This window comes from Scomber scombrus, chromosome 11 (genome assembly GCF_963691925.1).
Source record: "Scomber scombrus chromosome 11, fScoSco1.1, whole genome shotgun sequence".
Classification (NCBI taxonomy): domain Eukaryota; kingdom Metazoa; phylum Chordata; class Actinopteri; order Scombriformes; family Scombridae; genus Scomber; species Scomber scombrus.
The window spans coordinates 8,756,707-8,776,192 of NC_084980.1; the positions used below are offsets into that span (position 1 = coordinate 8,756,707).

The 19,486-nt window shown below is 38.9% G+C and overlaps 1 protein-coding gene across 1 annotated transcript in view; it reads right to left on the reverse strand.

Moving 5' to 3' along the window:
* Nucleotides 1-19,486, reverse strand: part of tmtopsa (teleost multiple tissue opsin a) — a 59,469-nt gene that overhangs the window by 30,660 nt on the left and 9,323 nt on the right. The window lies entirely within an intron of this gene.

Genomic DNA, 19,486 nt, shown 5'->3' on the forward strand with positions numbered 1-19,486 from the left:
TAGTTATAATAAAAACAAATGAAAATTTCAAAACTATAATGACCCTGGTAATGATGCTAAAACATACTTCGGCACAAAGTCTTCATCAATATGACCCTCTACCTACTAGGGTAGGTTGGTGATACCTGATATACTCATCCAGTCGCCAAAGCCTACTACCTACCTAGCTGAAAAGAAGAACCCCAGAAGAAAGGACTTCAAATATAAGGTGGAAATCTATGTGGGAACTGTCACTTCACTGAACATAATGGAGCCATAGGAGGCTTTTATTTGTGTGACGGGCTTTGTTGAAAGAGGGAGCGTTTTATTCCAACTCATTTGATGGGTTTGTCCGTTGCTGGCCGGCTTTATCCTACTTACTGACACAACAAGTGACTCAAAAACATGAACTCACACAAAGAAAAAAAAAAAAGTCTTCACACTTCCACCATGAAAAGTCAGAGTTTACTTTTAAGGATAGAAGACGCTTGTCCGAGCTTTGTCACTAATTTTGACTTATAAGTATCTTTTTGCGTGCTGGATCCATGACTTGCACCACAATAACATCTGTCCTCAATAAACCTACAGCTGAAGAGTGAGTATTTTCATGTGGTGTTCATCACTTCATCTCTAACGACTCCCCAGATATCACCCATATCTCTACATCATGCAAACACACAGTGTGTGTGGAACCAAAAGTTTCACTGCTGAATCAACTTTAGTGCCTTTAATTGTGCTGAGCCTCCATCCATGCACCTTAAATGCTGACATTTGTGCAACTATAATAGTGTGAAATGTGTCTGCCTACGTCAAATTTCTGAAAAACTCAAGCTTTTTCTGTCACTGCAGAGGTGTTTCTTTATAATTTGGCGCATCTATATTCACACCCGTACAGTATATAGAGAAGATTGGTGATATCTTGCATACAGAGGAGACTTAATGATCTCAGTGAGTTTTTAAGGAGTCCAGTTTACTGGTCACACCCCTTAGCACCCAATTAACAAAGTGTTTCCAGTGTCATGACAGCAAAACCAAAATAGCAGAAGAGTATTTTTATCATTATGATTCTATTTAAACATTTAAAATATACTCTGAGTGTAGTTACTAAACACAGCATGATGTTAAAAGGTCACTCCAGCAAGTTAGCATTTGCACTATTGTTGTGTTAGGGGACTCTCAAGAGACAGATTTTAAAAAAGCAAGCAACAGAGGCTGAGATATCCTACAATTCCCATGATGCAACTCAACAGTGTCTTTTATTAGACCCTGATGGCATTATTAGTGTTAATTTCTTAGACTATAGAAAGCTGCCTTCAGAGCCACAGAGTACATTTTACAACATATACATACAAACTTTTGACTGGTACTGTATATATATTATATACATAAGTAGTAAACTGAGCTTTATGTCTAAAATCAGTGGATTTCCCCTTTAACAAAACTGCACATCTGCAACTTTTACAGATGTCCATGTACCATATGCTGAAAAAGGTCACACATGCATATACAAGCACTTGCACACAGTCACGGGGTAAGACTGTTCGTTATGTCCTTGTGTTTCATCAGTAAGCGGCAGGGGGCTAACAGCCCATCGCTCAACATGTCCTGAAACTGCCTGAAACAGCAGCACACACAAATTCACACACACCTTACCAGGAAGATTTTTCTCTGTTTGGTTTTAAATGCATTAGTTTAAGTATGAATATTATTGATTGTCCCAGTATGACTCTGGTTTAATACATCACGGGGGACATTAAATACCAACAGAAAATTCATTATCAACATGAATATTTAATCAGAAAGAGCGAGGAAAAGCAATTAGACGAGGTGAAGCAGTACAGATGTGAGGATTTACATTTTCCCCAATGTCTCTGTCACAAGATGTTCAAAGTTTGGTAGTTTTCAAAAGTGTGTGTATGCCTCTTTGGATCCAAATGCAATGCAAACATCAATTCCTACACTACGAGTCCTAATAAGTTGAAGCTAAAAGTTCCTACTGTAGCTGGGACTCCTCTGAAGATGGATTCACAAAGCTGCCGACCACAGGTTGAACTGAGAGAACTCCGAATCTAAGAGAAGGGGCAGAGTCAACCTGCTGCTGTGACTGACATCATGTTTCATGAATGACTGAACTTCAAGAGATTAGTGGAAAGGTGACCCTGCTGTGTCAGCGAACATGAAATGTAATATTCATCCAAAAAAAGGCTGTTAGCAGCACATTACCAAAGCTCTAAAATGTAAAAATCCACAGTGTATACAGGCTTTCCAGAACATTAATTGTACAAAACACCCATTATAACTTCACTGATTGAATAATTGTTAATGATCTATCAATCATTCACTCACACATATTATTCTAGTTATTTAAACAAGACAAAGTTTGATGAAAGAGAGAAGCAGCCACTAGAAATAAAAAGAGAGCCGTCATGATGCAGGTCAGTGCGTCACAATGAGGCTGGAGGCGGTTTAATGTCAGAGTCTCCCTCCTGTCACATGTGGGATCTTTCTCCTGCGCAGCATTCAAATGTGAAATTTAAAAGGTAACCAGCCGCACAAAAATCTCGAGGATGTAATCCAAATCTCCTGTGACGAACTCGGAAGGAAGTTTAGAGATTTGGATACATTACTGGGGAAAGAACTACAAAAGCAAAGTTATAGATCTTTGGTTTTACAAGCTTTGTGTTTTCCAAAAAAGAAATTAGTAATTAGTCGGGAATGGGAATCTTCAGCTAGCTAAGCTTATATTTCCACAAGCTCCAACCGCAGTTAATAAGAGGGCGAGGAGATGAGAGAACACACGAAAATAGGTCAAAAAGAACGCAATCAAAGGGATAATATATCTGTGTGGCCGCTGCTCCATTTCCAATACAGAATTCTCAAGAGGTATGTTAGATTTATATCCTTAGGAGAAACACAGATGGGGTGTAGCTGGGGCACGCACACACTATCATAACAGAAGAAAGTCATCCTCAATAAACCTGTGGCCTGTAAAATATGGCAAAGAACGACTGCTATAATTTCAAGGAACGCGTCATGTTCATCACCGCTTTTGCTGAATGAATGGATGTCTGTGCTGCTGCACGCTATAGACAGATGGCTGCAGAGGGCTGGCGTTGGAAGACGAGCTGCTGCCTCACATTCAAATGCTTCAATTAGGCCATGTTTTAGTGGGTCAGGACAGGCGGAGGAACCCCGGATGTGCTCAAAGGTAGACAAAAAATGGCCACCAGATTTTTTTAAACACATACACGAAGTTAGAAATCAGCCAGCTGTTCCAAATGATATTTTTTTTCTGATTTGATAAGCATCACTGTCAGGTTTAAGTTCCAAGATTTAGTCAAATTAACTTTTGGCCACTGCATGTAAATGTGTCCTGCGTGCCAATGTTTGTACCATTGAGGGCAGGGCCAAACACAGTTCCCTACAGACATACAGCACTGGCCTGGACTGTGTGTTTTCTGTTTTTTAAACTAACTGTGGAGTCTTAGCTAGCTTTGGGAGCTGCACATATAAATGACATAATGTTTTGATTTAATTAGATCACATCACGTCAGTTTTTTGGGGCGTAGCCATAATAATGAAGCCTTGAGATGTGTCCCATATTGAGCCATTTTGATAGGGTTTGAAAGGGTTTTACTCTTAAGAACAACTAGCCAACTTAATTAGGTTAGTTTGAATAATCCACAATGGTTGGTAATGAGAAGCTGACCTGTTTATTCTTAACAGGGTTAAATAAACACAAAATAGACAAAATAATAAATAGTCAATTAACCACACAAACTGAATTGGCATCAGTGCTCTGCTCTTGCATTAGACATATTCTTATCTTGGACATTAATTTAACATGGCGGATGATTGAAACCAGCAAGTTAATTACATAATCTTCCTTTTAACACTGAAACTGATTTAAGGGGCAGATTTAGCCTCGCTGCTGAAATTAGTGGCTGTAAGGCAGGTGGTCTGGTCTAAGATTCAACACTATTTCTACACCGTCCATTGTACTGAGTGAGCTAAATGAAAATGTGCTTCACGTGGTACATTCTCTATAATTTAACCTAAAGACGTCATCTTCTGTACCAAAAAGGAAAACTCAATATAGAGCTACAAAGCTGTCCCATTTATTAAAGATGTTGAAAAATGATAATACAGTGGTCATGGAGAAAGAGTTTTTGGACATGAAATGAAAATCCCTCTGGCAAAAAAAAAGAGGGCAAACCATCTTTCATGGGCTTCCTAAGATAAAGATAGACACACTCTCTGGTGGCTTTTAGTCAGAGTATCTTGAACTATTTGACCTCTGGAGCAGCTGTGGACTGATTGAGGTTCCACTCTGAATCTGTTATTTTCTCTGAGGACATCACTGTCTCAGCGCCGCCGTCTCTCACTGTGACACTGTGATTAAGACCTGCTAATGCATACAGGATTGGTGGATTTTGTGCCATGCGGACAATGGCAACACCGGACAGCTTGAAACATACAGAGAAAACTGTGTAGCTGCTGATGAGCACGTGATCAATTTTACAGCTCAAACTTGATTACACCTCCTGCCCAACTAATTAAATCTTTCTACCAGCACTCCAAATGGGTTTGGGGGGTTGGCTGCACTCTTGACCATCATTTGTAGGAAGTGTTTCTCATTAGGTTATCAATCAGCAGGGTTTAGTTAATGGCGTAGAGGTTGGTCGTCAGTGCAGGCTGGACAGTTACTCCATATGTCCACAGATTGGTAGTGAGGGGTTGGCAGATGTCTAGGAGCCTCAAGAACACCCTTAAGTGCAATGTGCTGCCTGTTCCTTATGGCGTGATGTGTCAGAGTTTGGTATTATCTGGTATTTATGGTCTTGTTGGTTGTAGTATTAGAATATGTGTGTCAGATCCATCATGGACAAAGACTGAAGCTTATGTGAATGAGCTGTAATGACCACTGGATGCTAGATACAAAAACATACACTATATAACTGTATTTAAATCTTGAAAGTCTGTTCTATCTGTATGCTGTATTATCAGAAAGTATGCTACATTAATTATACATTTTTCTCAGTCACTGTTTGATTGAGAACAGCAATCACAGCAGGAAGCATTGCACTGGAACTCGCTTTTCTAAGTTGCCTCTAACTTTTTCTACCTACCATTATTGAAATGCAGAGCTATTTAGGCACTGAAATGAACACCTGAATGAAAATATCTGACCCTGCACTTACTGTGACTACTGCAACATCTCAACAGAGGCGGATAATGAAGCCGTAACTCTGCAGTCTGCAGTATAAAGAAGCGTGTATACTGTGAGGTGAATGTGTGTTAAAGAATGAATATACTCTATGACCCTGCATGTTTCAAGTAAGTTTGCTTTTGTAATAGCATGTCTGTCAGGGAAAATAAGAGAGTGAGTTTACTTAAAGCTGCTACTAACAATATTTTTTATATTAACATGATGTGAGACGTCATGAACTGACTTTCTACAGTTCACCTCAGTTCTATGTTCTATTACCAGTATGATTGATAACTAGAGTAGAAGGTCAATTTAAACGAATAAGGGACATTGTCATGGGAGTTAAAAGGCTTGTGATATATTACTTCTATTCTTAATACCACCCACCTCAAATACAACCTCTTTGTAACTATCCATCTCTTCTATTATACATTAATATTTTTGGCAGCCATAAAAAACAAAGAACATGAGCTCTTTCAAATCCAATATAATCCATTTTAATAACTGGAGTAAAAATAAATGGCTCTAGGGTTGCCATCAAATGAGTACATCTCAATTATGAATTAAACTAATGATACTGTCGCCTTTATAAAAAAAAAAGAAAAAAAAAAGGGGGGTCTTGCAACTCTGAAGGCGTCTCATGGTATCCCTGCTTTTAAATGCTTGCTCACAAAAAGGCAGCTTGTGGTGTTAGTCTTAATTACCAGAACACGCGGTCCTTTGCTGTTTGCCACGCTGGGTAAAAATAAAGTGTAATTACAGTGTTGTTTACACATAGACACCAAATTTCATATGCAGCATGCAATTTTGTGTAAGAACAGAAGGTTTATTTAGACACTGAATTTGAACACCGGCTATATGTTTGGACATTAAACAGTAATTTTAAAATACATTTAGATTAAATTCATCAGTAAAGTGACACAACTGTGCAAGAAGATTAGGTGTTTAAAATGTGACCAAACTGTTTAGTTTAAACATGCTGTTATGTAGTTGGACAGTTTCTTTGCATGTTGATGAGTTTCCTTTATAATAACTGTATAAATGTGAGGAGGCAATTATGTTGTGGTTGTAATTAGGGATGTCCCGATCCAGCTTTTTGCACTTCCGATCCGATACCGATATTGTAGATTTTAACATAGGCCGATACCGATACCGGCCGATCCAAGCATGTATTAAAGATTAAAGATATTTACTTATTTTGTTGTTATACTCATGTTGAAAAGGGTTTTACTCTTAAGAACAACTAGCCAACTTAATTAGGTTAGTTTGAATAATCCACAATGGTTGGTAATGAGAAGCTGACCTGTTTATTCTTAACAGGGTTAAATAAACACAAAATAGACAAAATAATAAATAGTCAATTAACCACACAAACTGAATTGGCATCAGTGCTCTGCTCTTGAACAACAATAGTGTAAACCAAGGCTTAAAAAGCCATCAGTGCAAACAATATTGTAAACTGTATTAAAAAAGCAAAACTCACAAAAAAGCTGAGTAGAAAATAAATAGTGGGATGCTGGACAGGTCGCTAGGTGTGCTGAAAAACGCGGACCGGATTTTGGGGGAAAAGCTGAAAAAACTGGAATGGATTACCTACATCGGTGCGCTGGAAAACAAACTGGATCGGGAGTCCGGATCGGGATTTTCCCGTGCAGGCCGATCCGATATTGATATGCATTTTTTTGCTAATATCGGCGGCCGATCCGATCCAAATATCGGATCGGGACATCCCTAGTTGTAATACATAGGTTATAGAAATTAGAAACTCAATAGGCCCATTGTCATACTTTTTAATTTCTTGAAGCTACAGCTAGTAGCAATTAGCTTAGCTTAGTACAAAGACTTTAAAAACAGCATTGCATCACAGTCCAATGTCCAATGATAAAAAAAATCTGTAAAATCGGCTAAATATAAAAAACAACAACAAAAAACTAGAAACTTGAGTATTTCTTGGCTGTCTCTTGGCGTTTCCCCACTTCTAGTCTTTGTGCTACACTAAGCTAACCGTTACTAGTGGTAGCTTCATATTTACTGTAAGTCAAAAAATGTTTCCCAGTATGGTGAAGTCATGAGGTTGGTTGGGTTGCTTAGGTTTAGGCATGAGCAGTGAGAATAGTTAGGGTAAGAATATCAGGGCAAGTAAGTTGAGTCATGACTTCGCCATCCTGGGGAAAAAAGACATAAGAGGGGTATCTTCTCATTTAACTCTCTGCGAAGGGAGTGTATGTGTTTTCAGATACAGATGATGTAAAGATAGGATCTCAAGTCTAATTAAGATGCTCTCTTGAATTGACTCCTTTTTTTTCAGTGGTCATGTTTGGAGGTAAAACACTGTTTGCCCTTTGATGAAAGATGCAGCGGTATTCATCGGTGCCTGTCTAGATTAGATAAAAGTCCTAGGTAGACCATTAATTATTCATGTGCATTAGACATATTCTTATCTTGGACATTAATTTAACATGGCGGATGATTGAAACCAGCAAGTTAATTACATAATCTTCCTTTTAACACTGAAACTGATTTAAGGGGCAGATTTAGCCTCGCTGCTGAAATTAGTGGCTGTAAGGCAGGTGGTCTGGTCTAAGATTCAACACTATTTCTACACCGTCCATTGTACTGAGTGAGCTAAATGAAAATGTGCTTCACGTGGTACATTCTCTATAATTTAACCTAAAGACGTCATCTTCTGTACCAAAAAGGAAAACTCAATATAGAGCTACAAAGCTGTCCCATTTATTAAAGATGTTGAAAAATGATAATACAGTGGTCATGGAGAAAGAGTTTTTGGACATGAAATGAAAATCCCTCTGGCAAAAAAAAAGAGGGCAAACCATCTTTCATGGGCTTCCTAAGATAAAGATAGACACACTCTCTGGTGGCTTTTAGTCAGAGTATCTTGAACTATTTGACCTCTGGAGCAGCTGTGGACTGATTGAGGTTCCACTCTGAATCTGTTATTTTCTCTGAGGACATCACTGTCTCAGCGCCGCCGTCTCTCACTGTGACACTGTGATTAAGACCTGCTAATGCATACAGGATTGGTGGATTTTGTGCCATGCGGACAATGGCAACACCGGACAGCTTGAAACATACAGAGAAAACTGTGTAGCTGCTGATGAGCACGTGATCAATTTTACAGCTCAAACTTGATTACACCTCCTGCCCAACTAATTAAATCTTTCTACCAGCACTCCAAATGGGTTTGGGGGGTTGGCTGCACTCTTGACCATCATTTGTAGGAAGTGTTTCTCATTAGGTTATCAATCAGCAGGGTTTAGTTAATGGCGTAGAGGTTGGTCGTCAGTGCAGGCTGGACAGTTACTCCATATGTCCACAGATTGGTAGTGAGGGGTTGGCAGATGTCTAGGAGCCTCAAGAACACCCTTAAGTGCAATGTGCTGCCTGTTCCTTATGGCGTGATGTGTCAGAGTTTGGTATTATCTGGTATTTATGGTCTTGTTGGTTGTAGTATTAGAATATGTGTGTCAGATCCATCATGGACAAAGACTGAAGCTTATGTGAATGAGCTGTAATGACCACTGGATGCTAGATACAAAAACATACACTATATAACTGTATTTAAATCTTGAAAGTCTGTTCTATCTGTATGCTGTATTATCAGAAAGTATGCTACATTAATTATACATTTTTCTCAGTCACTGTTTGATTGAGAACAGCAATCACAGCAGGAAGCATTGCACTGGAACTCGCTTTTCTAAGTTGCCTCTAACTTTTTCTACCTACCATTATTGAAATGCAGAGCTATTTAGGCACTGAAATGAACACCTGAATGAAAATATCTGACCCTGCACTTACTGTGACTACTGCAACATCTCAACAGAGGCGGATAATGAAGCCGTAACTCTGCAGTCTGCAGTATAAAGAAGCGTGTATACTGTGAGGTGAATGTGTGTTAAAGAATGAATATACTCTATGACCCTGCATGTTTCAAGTAAGTTTGCTTTTGTAATAGCATGTCTGTCAGGGAAAATAAGAGAGTGAGTTTACTTAAAGCTGCTACTAACAATATTTTTTATATTAACATGATGTGAGACGTCATGAACTGACTTTCTACAGTTCACCTCAGTTCTATGGAGCATTTATTTGTATTTCAGCTCATTTTTTTTGGTTTATTGGCCTGTAACTTTTCTGTTTTGGTTCACTTTCACTGCTCTTCAGTGTCAGTGCAGTTTGCAGCAGCAGCAGGCAACTGTTTTCTGTGATAAACCCACTGTGTGCTTCGTGCAAGACACCAAACAGCAGACAACTAATGTCAGTGACCAGCCAGTGAGAATCGTGGAGTATTTAGAAGCTTAAAGGTTTAATTGTATGAAATTGACTGTGAATTGATTAAAACAATCCAAAACTTAATCACACAATTTGCTGTGGTTAATCACGATTAATCAGAGAAAATTATCTTTTTCTTGTAAAAATGGATTTTAAAATGTAAAATTATACAGTGAATGTAGAAAAAGAACCAAGAAAGTGAATTCTAATTCTAATTAAACTAATTGTTTCATTGCATCTTCTGTGAACTACAGATTTATAAAAGCCATTGACTGTCAGTTTGCAAGACATATTTTTTATATGCATCAGCAGAAAAAGACAGAACTCAGGCCTTTAAAGTGCCAGTTAGGTCATTAAAATTTGATTTCATCTAAGAAGGGAATCATTTTTTAAATAATTGCACTAATATAAATGTAAATTAACAACAATAAATGTGTTCCATGTTCAAGTGCCAGTAGAATTTCAACAAAGTCGACAATAGAAACATGAAAAAAAGATTATTATTCACACATAGACACATGGAAAGGGGGAGAGTTCAGAAGGTACCTTTTCTCTTACCAAAACTTAGCCTAACTTAAACATAATTTAGCCTCCTTCCTGACAAGCTAGCACGGTTGGTAGTAATGGATGCTGCAGGTCATTTAGTTTCATGTGATACCAGTACCTTCACTGTAGCTTTAAAAATGTGCTGCATTTTTTAATGATAAGTAATTTCTCATTATTTCAGTTGATATTTTTCTTTTTTGTGTCTTTTAGTTAATAGTCTAATCTGGTTGACCTTTTGATGCATGCGCCACAAACTCATTAAACCTGTCAAATGTCACCTTTAAAAGCAATTTTCACATTTCATTTTAATTTCCTTTTTAACATGTTCAAGGAAACCATTTCCAGAAAGAGGAAGGTATAAAATACTAAAACCTTTGTTTGCAATAATGCTTCTCTGTGACTTTGACCATCTATTGTACCTCTCAGACTTTGACACAAGGGTATTTATCTAATCAACAGAATTGGTCTTTTCTTAGGCCATTCCAAAAAGTTGGAACTGCCATGTTTCCTCTGTTTTCTCTGGTAATTGCAAACAGCAGAAACTGCATCAGTGTCAATATTGTAACTTGACAGCAAGTCACTGATGCAGGGACATCAAGCTAACACACATCTGTGTTAAAATGACCGGTTTCATCCCAAGATGAAAAAATCTCCAAAAGATCCATCACTTCTGATTTGTTTTCTTCACTCCAAAGAAGTTGTTTTAAAGTTATTCATAATAAAGTTTTGGACAGAGGTTCTCACATTTGATACTCTTATCAGATGGGAACACAAATAAAGCAGTTCAGCATATGCACATCATTCAAAACAAACAACTCATTTTGATTTCCTTTCATCATGTGCACAAGTAACTACTGGCTGCTGTTGACATCTGTCTCATTGTCTCACAAAAACAGCACATTCCAGCTCGGTTTCTAGGGAGGCGATGAGGAGTGGAGATGGGACGGGAGCGATAATAGCCACGGAGACATCCAAGGTGAAAAAGATGGATGATAATGGCACAGTGAAAGAGAAAGAATATGCGAAGGGGGCACCCAGAGAGCTCGGATAAAGAGAAAGAGAAAGTGAGAAAGCAAGATTTGAAGCAGACACTGCAGAAAATGAAATGAGCCTTTGGCAGAGGGTGTGTTTGTGTGTTTGTGTGTGTGTGTGTGTGTGTCTGTGTGTGTGTGTGTGTGTGTGTGTGTGTGTGTGTGTGTGTGTGTGTGTGTGTGTGTGTGTGTGTGTGTGTGTGTGTGTGTGTGTGTGTGTGTGTGTGTGTGTGTGTGTGTGTGTGTGTGTGTGTGTGTGTGTGTGTGTGTGTAAAAGCCACTGACAGAGTGTGGATGTGTGGAAATGGGAGTAAGAATAAAGAACTCACACATAAGATAAGCATAACAGTCTAAAGTAATGTAAAACAATGGAAATTGAGTTGGAGATAGATGCTTAGAGGGCAAAGGGAATACAGAGAAGCAAAAAAACAAGTGCAAAATCAAGGATCCAGCAAGACAATGAGAAAAGACGAGCCCACATACAAAGAGAAGAAGAGTTTCATCCTGGAGCCAGTTTGACAGAGAACTAATTTGTGTTTTAGGCATGCAGCTTACTCTGCAGAGCAGCAGCCGTGCCCTCCAGCATCTCGCCACTCTGCCACCAAGCGCATATCAAGCAGAAGTGCTGGCAGTTTTCATTCCAAGAGTTGCCAAGACGTGTTTTCACAGCTGCGTCTCCTCGCCTCTACCTCTCTGATTGTGTCGTGTGTGTAGTGAGGTATTTTAGTTACTTTGTTTTTGTGATGAGGAACATCAAGGATGATGCAAATCAAGACGTTAACACAGACTCAAGTTTATAGCAGCACTTGGATAGCAAGAGATTTTTGGTAATAAATGATAACAGGTGCAGAGCTGGTCATTTAGTGAGATATCATACTGGTGCTGGACTAAGAAATTGTCTGGTCTGACGGTCTCAATTGAAGTAATACATCCAGACATGGAACATTCTTCATTCAGAACAACCGGGGACCAAAACTCTCTTTAAACTATTATGAGACAATGAGTGCTGTACAGACTATAAAACATTATGAAACCACTTTTTGTTTGTTCAACCTACGTGACAAACATTTTATTTGCCAAATAAATTTGAAAAGATGAGCGTACACACACTAGCAGCAATCTGCTTACATTAAAAAAATAAAAAGATGTGAGAATGATGTTAAGAAAAGAAAAAAAATGTGTCTCATGGACTTAATAATGACACTAGGTTGGGGTTAGGGTAAGGGTTAGGTTTAGGGTTATTTTGCTAGAATAACAACCAAATGTGCCTGTTCCAAATAGGCCCGATTTCTCAATGGTACCTGTTCCCCAAATGCCTCACATGTAGATTTTTGGTATTGCTATTGGCTACAATTTACCGATGTTCCCTCCTGCATGAGGAACACTAATAGTAGAGCTTAACTTAGAACTTTTTCAATTCATTGTCTCTGCAGGTTCTCATCACTACGGATGTAATCCCACCTCTGACCACCGTGTGGGTTGCAATGGTGGAGTGGTGCTGTCCGTATTTCTGCTCCGCAGTCAGAAGAAGAAGCAGGAGCAACGTTGTTTATGAGGTATTTTTGCATTTTCCTTAACAACCGCTCATCCAAACAACGTCACACTCCACACTGCACTTCCTTTGGTTCTCAATAACACACCTGACATGTGTGAAGTCAATCGAATGAACGGTAGTCAAGATACACATGCATACAAATAGACAGAGATTCCTTCCTTTTTGTCCAGATGAAAGCAGCAAGAATCAAGTTCAACACTTACTGACTAATAACCTTGCTTTTAACAATAGGTTTGTCCACTTGTAATCACTATCCTGCATTGACTGTGTGCCATCAGAGCTATGCCTCTTCATATGCTCAGAAAAAGACGTTAACATCCACAAGATGTGGTGAAGCTCATAAACAACAGAGGCAAAATCTCAGTATGTGAAATAAGGTCGACAGAAGACAAAGTTTGGAGGAGAAAATAATTGCACTTGTTTGCAATAACGTGCATTTACATGATGTCTCCCTCCACTGCAGCTTCTTTTTTGCTGCAATGCTGTAATCTGCAATATGACGGCAGCAAATAATGATTAGCGAATAATTTGCTGATTATTTTCTCAATCAGCTAATTGTTCAGTCCCTGAAATGTCACAAAAAGTTTTTCAATTTCCTACTGCATAAGGTGATTTCTTGAAATATCTCGCTCTGTCGGACCAACAGTCCAAAGTCCAGAGGTATTTAGTTGTAAAAAATAAAGCACAAAAGCAAATCATTCCATTTAAAAAACTACACATTTTCGCTTGAAATTGACAATGAAGTTACTGACTCATTTAATTTCATAAACTTGCTTCAGCCCTAAACAACAGAATAACCTCTTCTAGTGTTGCCATGTTTAGTTATATCTGTTTTCCAAGGAATATTCTGCTATTGGGGAGTTTGGCCTTGATCTGCCTCTTAGTAATTTTTTAATCCTCCAGGTGCATAAAAAAAACAGGTTAATATGTGAGCAATGCTGCCAACATCACAGCCAAAAAAATTCATTAAAAAAACTAACCTGCATTATTAAAAGCAGGTATGTAAGCACTCTTAAGATCCACTAGTGCAGCAACAAAGAGATGTTCCCTCACTGATTTCCATCTGCTGACAGGTGTGTTCGATCGAGTGAATGATTAAAAAGGTAAAAAACCTCTTTACACTACCTTTTGTGCATGCCAGCTAAGTAGATACAGGCACATATGTAATTTCTTTACCCTAATTAGCTTTGAAAGTCCCCTGTAGTGCACTCCCCATCCATTTTTTGCGTGATATGATAGCAGGTCATGAAATCACCAAACAGGGCTAGGATGCTGGCCAAAAAAAAAAAAAAAAAAAATCAGCTTGTGGCAAATGAAATTACCACATGACCAGAGCAAGGTCACTACATTGATGTGGGCCAGCATATAATTAGGACCCCAGCAGTCTATCGTCACCCTCCTCTCCTCCCCCCTTTGCTCTTTTTTCATCTCCACTGCCTCCTTCGCTTCCTCTTGATATCTCCATCTCCCTCCCACTCTTCATCTCTACCTCTCTCTGCCACACATAGCCTACAGGATGTTGGAGAAAAATTGTAGCACTTGAGAGTATCGCTAGATATCCACAGGGACGTATGAGTCAAATAATGAATTCAGACCAAGGGTAAAGATGTTGAAACGAGAGAGAGGGGGGGGTAAATCGCTGCTTATCTGTGTGTGTGTGTGTGTGTGTGTGTGTGTGTGTGTGTGTGTGTGTGTGTGTGTGTGTGTGTGTGTGTGTGTGTGTGTGTGTGTGTGTGTGTGTGTGTGTGTGTGTGTGTCTGTGTGTGTGTATGTGTGTGTGTCTGTGTGTGTGTGTGTACGTCTGCATACGTCTTCGTAATTTGTCCAAATGATTTCAAGCGTCTCTTTGCTGATGCTGCTCTCATGTCTTCAGTTTAATGACACTGTTGTTGCTGAGTCCAAAAACCTACCAGAGACTCTTTAAATCAGGAAATCTAATAGCTTTGATGAACCGGACTTGTCGGAATCATGAATCATCAGAGTCACACAAAATCCCCTCAAGCACTGTACTTGTGCGATAAAGCAATCAATCAGCAGTTAACCACATCCAAGATCTTAATTTCATCTGATATATCAAGAAAGACACTAAATATTGTTCCATTATGTAAATTAGATGTAATTACTCAGGAAAACTATGTTGTTTTTGTATCTTTTTTTTGTTTGTTGGTCATGGTTTATGTAAAGGTCTATTTTTTTCTTACAAGTGCACATCTCATGTTGTCTCAAGCTGATGTTTTCCTGGTGTTCCGTCATGTTTTCAGATAACAAGCAGCAGCAGCAGCAGCAGCTCTCTGCAATTTTCATGTAAAACAACTGTGATTTGCAACATTTGCCAGCAACCTGTTTGCAATTTGTATCCCTTTAATAGCACCTGAATACGCCCCTCCAACCTGATGCTACACCCTTTTATATACAGTATGTTGTGCTTACCCGTAAGGGATGATCAACCCACATAGGAGAAGACGTTTACCTTCACAAACTCTTCTTACGACATGGGCTGATTTTAAATGCATTTTTACACCTCTAAAATCAGCCTGTGCAGCTACAATCTTGAGAAAAGCCAGAATAATGAAATATTCATTCGTAGATTCAATCAAGACGGAGCCTTCCGCTTTCGAATGCCTTACATTTTCTTGTACAGACAACGTTCAATTCATGTGATTTCAGACATTCAGTGTTAGTCTTGGTTTAATCTCGTTTCCGAATGCAGCTTCAGCACATAAAAATTCCTGAGGTCACAGGAGTAATACGGGACGTCGTAGGATGAAGGAGAAATTCGAGGCTACAATTTGACGAACTCAGAGCAGAAGATGGCAGAATTATATGATGTATAAGATTCCTGTGCGTGTTTCACTTTGCCTTTGCCCTCATTTTCAACTTTCTCCAACACCATGTCTTGGATTCGGTGCAGTCACGTTCCCTCACATATCTAATAGATCCTTAGTAACTCAGAGAGACTTTATGTGTATGTGCACCTGGTTTATTGTAGGTTTAGTCATAGTTTTAGTTAACTATAATAACCCTGATTTGCACCTTATATGATGGCCACTCATGAAAGCTCTTCTTACAAACTATATTTTTTCCTATAAATGATCATCATCTTGATCACATTATGCCATTAACCTTCTTTTTTTAAATTATTGATTAATCTGCAGATTATTTCCTCAGTTTATCTCTTTGTAAATAAAATGGCAGAAAATAGTGAAGAATTGGCTGTTATAACTTTTTAAAGCCCAAGGTGACACCTTGAAGTGTCTTGTTTTGGCCCATTAATAGCTCAAGTCCAAATATAGTGAGTTTGTTATCATGTATGACACAGAAAAGCCTCAAATCCTCACATTTGGAAAACAGGAACCAGTAAATATGTGATTATTTGCTTAAAATCTATTATTAAATTATTAAAACAATTGCTGATTAGTTTCCTGTCGATTGATTTATCAACTAATCGCTGCAGATCTACAGTATACATGATTTAACATGGCTTAGACAGAGACAGATTTAATTTGCCTTATACACAAGGACAGGTCAAAGCAACAAACAATAAGCCAAATAAATAAATAAAAACTATAATCCAAAGTGAAGCTCTAAAGCATGCATCTATTTAAAGATGGTCCCAGATGGACGTGCCTGTGAAGGGAAGAACTCACCTCTCTTCACAGCGTTCTGTCCTCTGCACTGATCAAGACCAAAACTTCCCTTTACACACAACGAGCAATAACAAGGGACGACAGCACTGACAGACACTTACAAGCATGTGCAAGCAAGCAGAGACTGGTTCATCCTGCGCATCTGTCCGCCTGTCATTTTCTCTTTTTCCCCGTCTATCTGTTCATTTCTTTTCCTTTAAAATCCTCCCAGTACGCACTTGACGGGCGGGATGAGGTTTACGTTAATCTGAACGAGGAGCACTTTTTTTCTCCTTTTTTTAAAATTGTATTTATTTTTTTACACCACAGCGAGGTAAAGCGTGAAACTAAATTAAGTTTGGAAGTCCTCCTTGACTTTCTTCTAAGTATCTGTTTCCTCCTCTTCCTCTGATTGTACATCCATCTGGAACAAACTTAAACTTTAGTCAGTTTCACCCCATGTTGACCACACACACACACACACACACACACACACACACACACACGCACACACACACACACACACACGCACACACACACACACACACACACACACACACACACACACACACACACACACACACACATACACACACACACACACACACACACACACACACACACACACACACACACACACACACACACACACACACACACACACACACACACACACACACACACCGCTCTCCAGTTCACTTCTTTCAGCTTGTAGTGGACAAGATGCTTGACTTCGTTTATCTGTCCCAGCTGGTGTCACCTAACATCACCTTCTGACATTTAGCAGTAAGGGGGAAGAAGAACCCTGAACAGCAAGGCGAGCCATTGAAACGAGCAAAGATAAAGAATGTAATCTCGCACAAAGAAGCTGCATATAATAGAGAGAACACCCCACATATAATAGAGAGAACATTTTTTTTAGAAGGAATAGAAGAGAGAAGCAGGAGAAACCTGACAAAGGCTACAAGAGAAAAACTGAACATTATTACTTTCACTCACCCCCCAATATTGGTCTAACAACTGTGTTTTCTGATGAGGAGAGACAGCAGATAGATTAAGCGTGAGAAAGAACAGAAGAAAGAGAAACTGGTGAAAAATTATGAGGAGAGAGAGGACAAAAGACTTTAACAAGAGACCTCTCCTCCTCCAGTCAAAGAAAGATTGTTGTTATTAGATTGATTGTTATTCGTTTTTGCTCACAGCTGTGTCAGTGTCGCATACCAGTCTGCTGAGCTATTTATCAGAGGGCCGAGCACAAGCATGCTCATGCAAAGACACGCACGCACGCACACACACACACACACACACACACACACACACACACACACTTTATGGTCACAGAGACTGAGTAGGTGTTAATCCTGGTGTGTGTGTGTGTGTGTGTGTGTGTGTGTGTGTGTGTGTGTGTGTGTGTGTGTGTGTGTGTGTGTGTGTGTGTGTGTGTGTGTGTGTGTGTGTGTGTGTGTGTGTGTGTGTGTGTGTGTGGCTTCCCCGGAGAAGGAGAGCACCACCTTCCACACTGTCTCCCCTCATATTCTTCCGGTCATTCAGTGCAGAACAGTGTGTGAAAATCCAAACATGCTACAGTTCACAGCCACAGGGTGGATAGCAGCAAATCTCACCAAATACACTGTCTCTCTAGATCAGTGGTTCCTGTGGCCTGTTACCCCCTTAAAATAATTCAGAGTCTAGCTAAGACCCCTTGTGACATGATGTCTGCCAGTTAAGTTATTGATTCATCGGTTATTGTCCATAAGATGGTAAAAAACAGTAAAAAATATCTTTTAAAGTTCCCCACAGTCCAACATTACATCTTCAGATGTTTGGTTTTGTCTGACTCACAGTCCAAATCCCAAATACATCCAGTTTATCTTCATGTCCAACAAAGAAAAGTAATAAATGATCCCATCTGAGAAGCTGAAACTCTTGTTTTTTACCTTTTTGCTTAAAAAATGACAATCAATTATACAGTTATCAAAATAGTTGTTGATTAATCATCTGCCGATCAACTAAATGATTAATCGATTAACCTTGCACTTATTTAGTTTTATTTAAAGAGCTTTTAGAGGCTTGGGGAGGTAAAAAATAGAAATCCACAAGAAATCAAGCAGAAATTAGAATAAACCTTGTCCTGACCCCTTTGATTAATCCAGCGAACCCTTATGGGTGTCCCGACCCCTAGGTGGGGAACCACTGCTCTAGATGATCTGCTGTCCTTCTCACCTCACAGACAAAATGTACTGCTGAATGTGTCACTTACATGATGTGGCTCAGCTCATCAGAAGTGAACACACACAGTCAGTTTGTAGTTTTTGAGGTGATTTTAGAGAAATGTGGGAACCAAATGGAGACCAAAAAAACCCTCAGAGATCGACTTTATGGACTTACAATGACAGCAGCAACATTAATTTGAGTTTGATAGAGCCCCAGTTAATGGTTCATAACGATAATTAACTCTGCTAAAGTATAAAACAGCCATTTGAGTGGAAGGTCATATGAAAAAAAGCTCCAGTAAATTCATCCGCTATAGAAATGCTCATGAAGCAGTAGCACGTTTGATTTAACAGCTTTAAGAGAAGGTCAGTTTAGCTGCCTGAGATCAGTAGAAAAGTGAGTAGAAACAACTACATAAAAGTTACAATAATGTAATCACAATGCATAGCCTACTACTGTGTTGGCTGCACAGTATCTCATGTATTAGATTTATTTAACATTTTTATAAATTCAGTATTTTTGTCTCACAGCGTAGTTCAACTTTCTTCTTCTGAGATCTACTTAAATGAATGAAAATGTTTCATAACCCAGTGCACATTCTGCACTGTTAACATTGGAGAAGAGGCTACAGTCTGAAACATCGTTACCAATAAAGACAAGGACATTGTCAGGTTTTATGTAAACTTCAGGAGTCAATTTTTTAGTTTTGACTTGTTTTATATATTAATAACTTGCTGAGATCTCTGACATCAAGAGGCTGTGATAGGATTTGGTTTTACTTGCAGTGTTGCTGCTCTGGCTTAGTTCAGATGCATTACGCTGCAGTTAATACTGTAACACTGCCACAGCTAGATTCCCAACATCTGCTGAGTCAGCTTGTATTGAAGAAATAACACCATGAGCCTGATGTACAATCATACAAAATGATTGTTCTATTTTAAAAAATGCTGGGTAATAACCATTATGAAACACTAAACATCTGCCAGCTGCTGGAATTAGAGGTTCTTTGTGTCTAAATAAATCACTTCTCCATTCATTT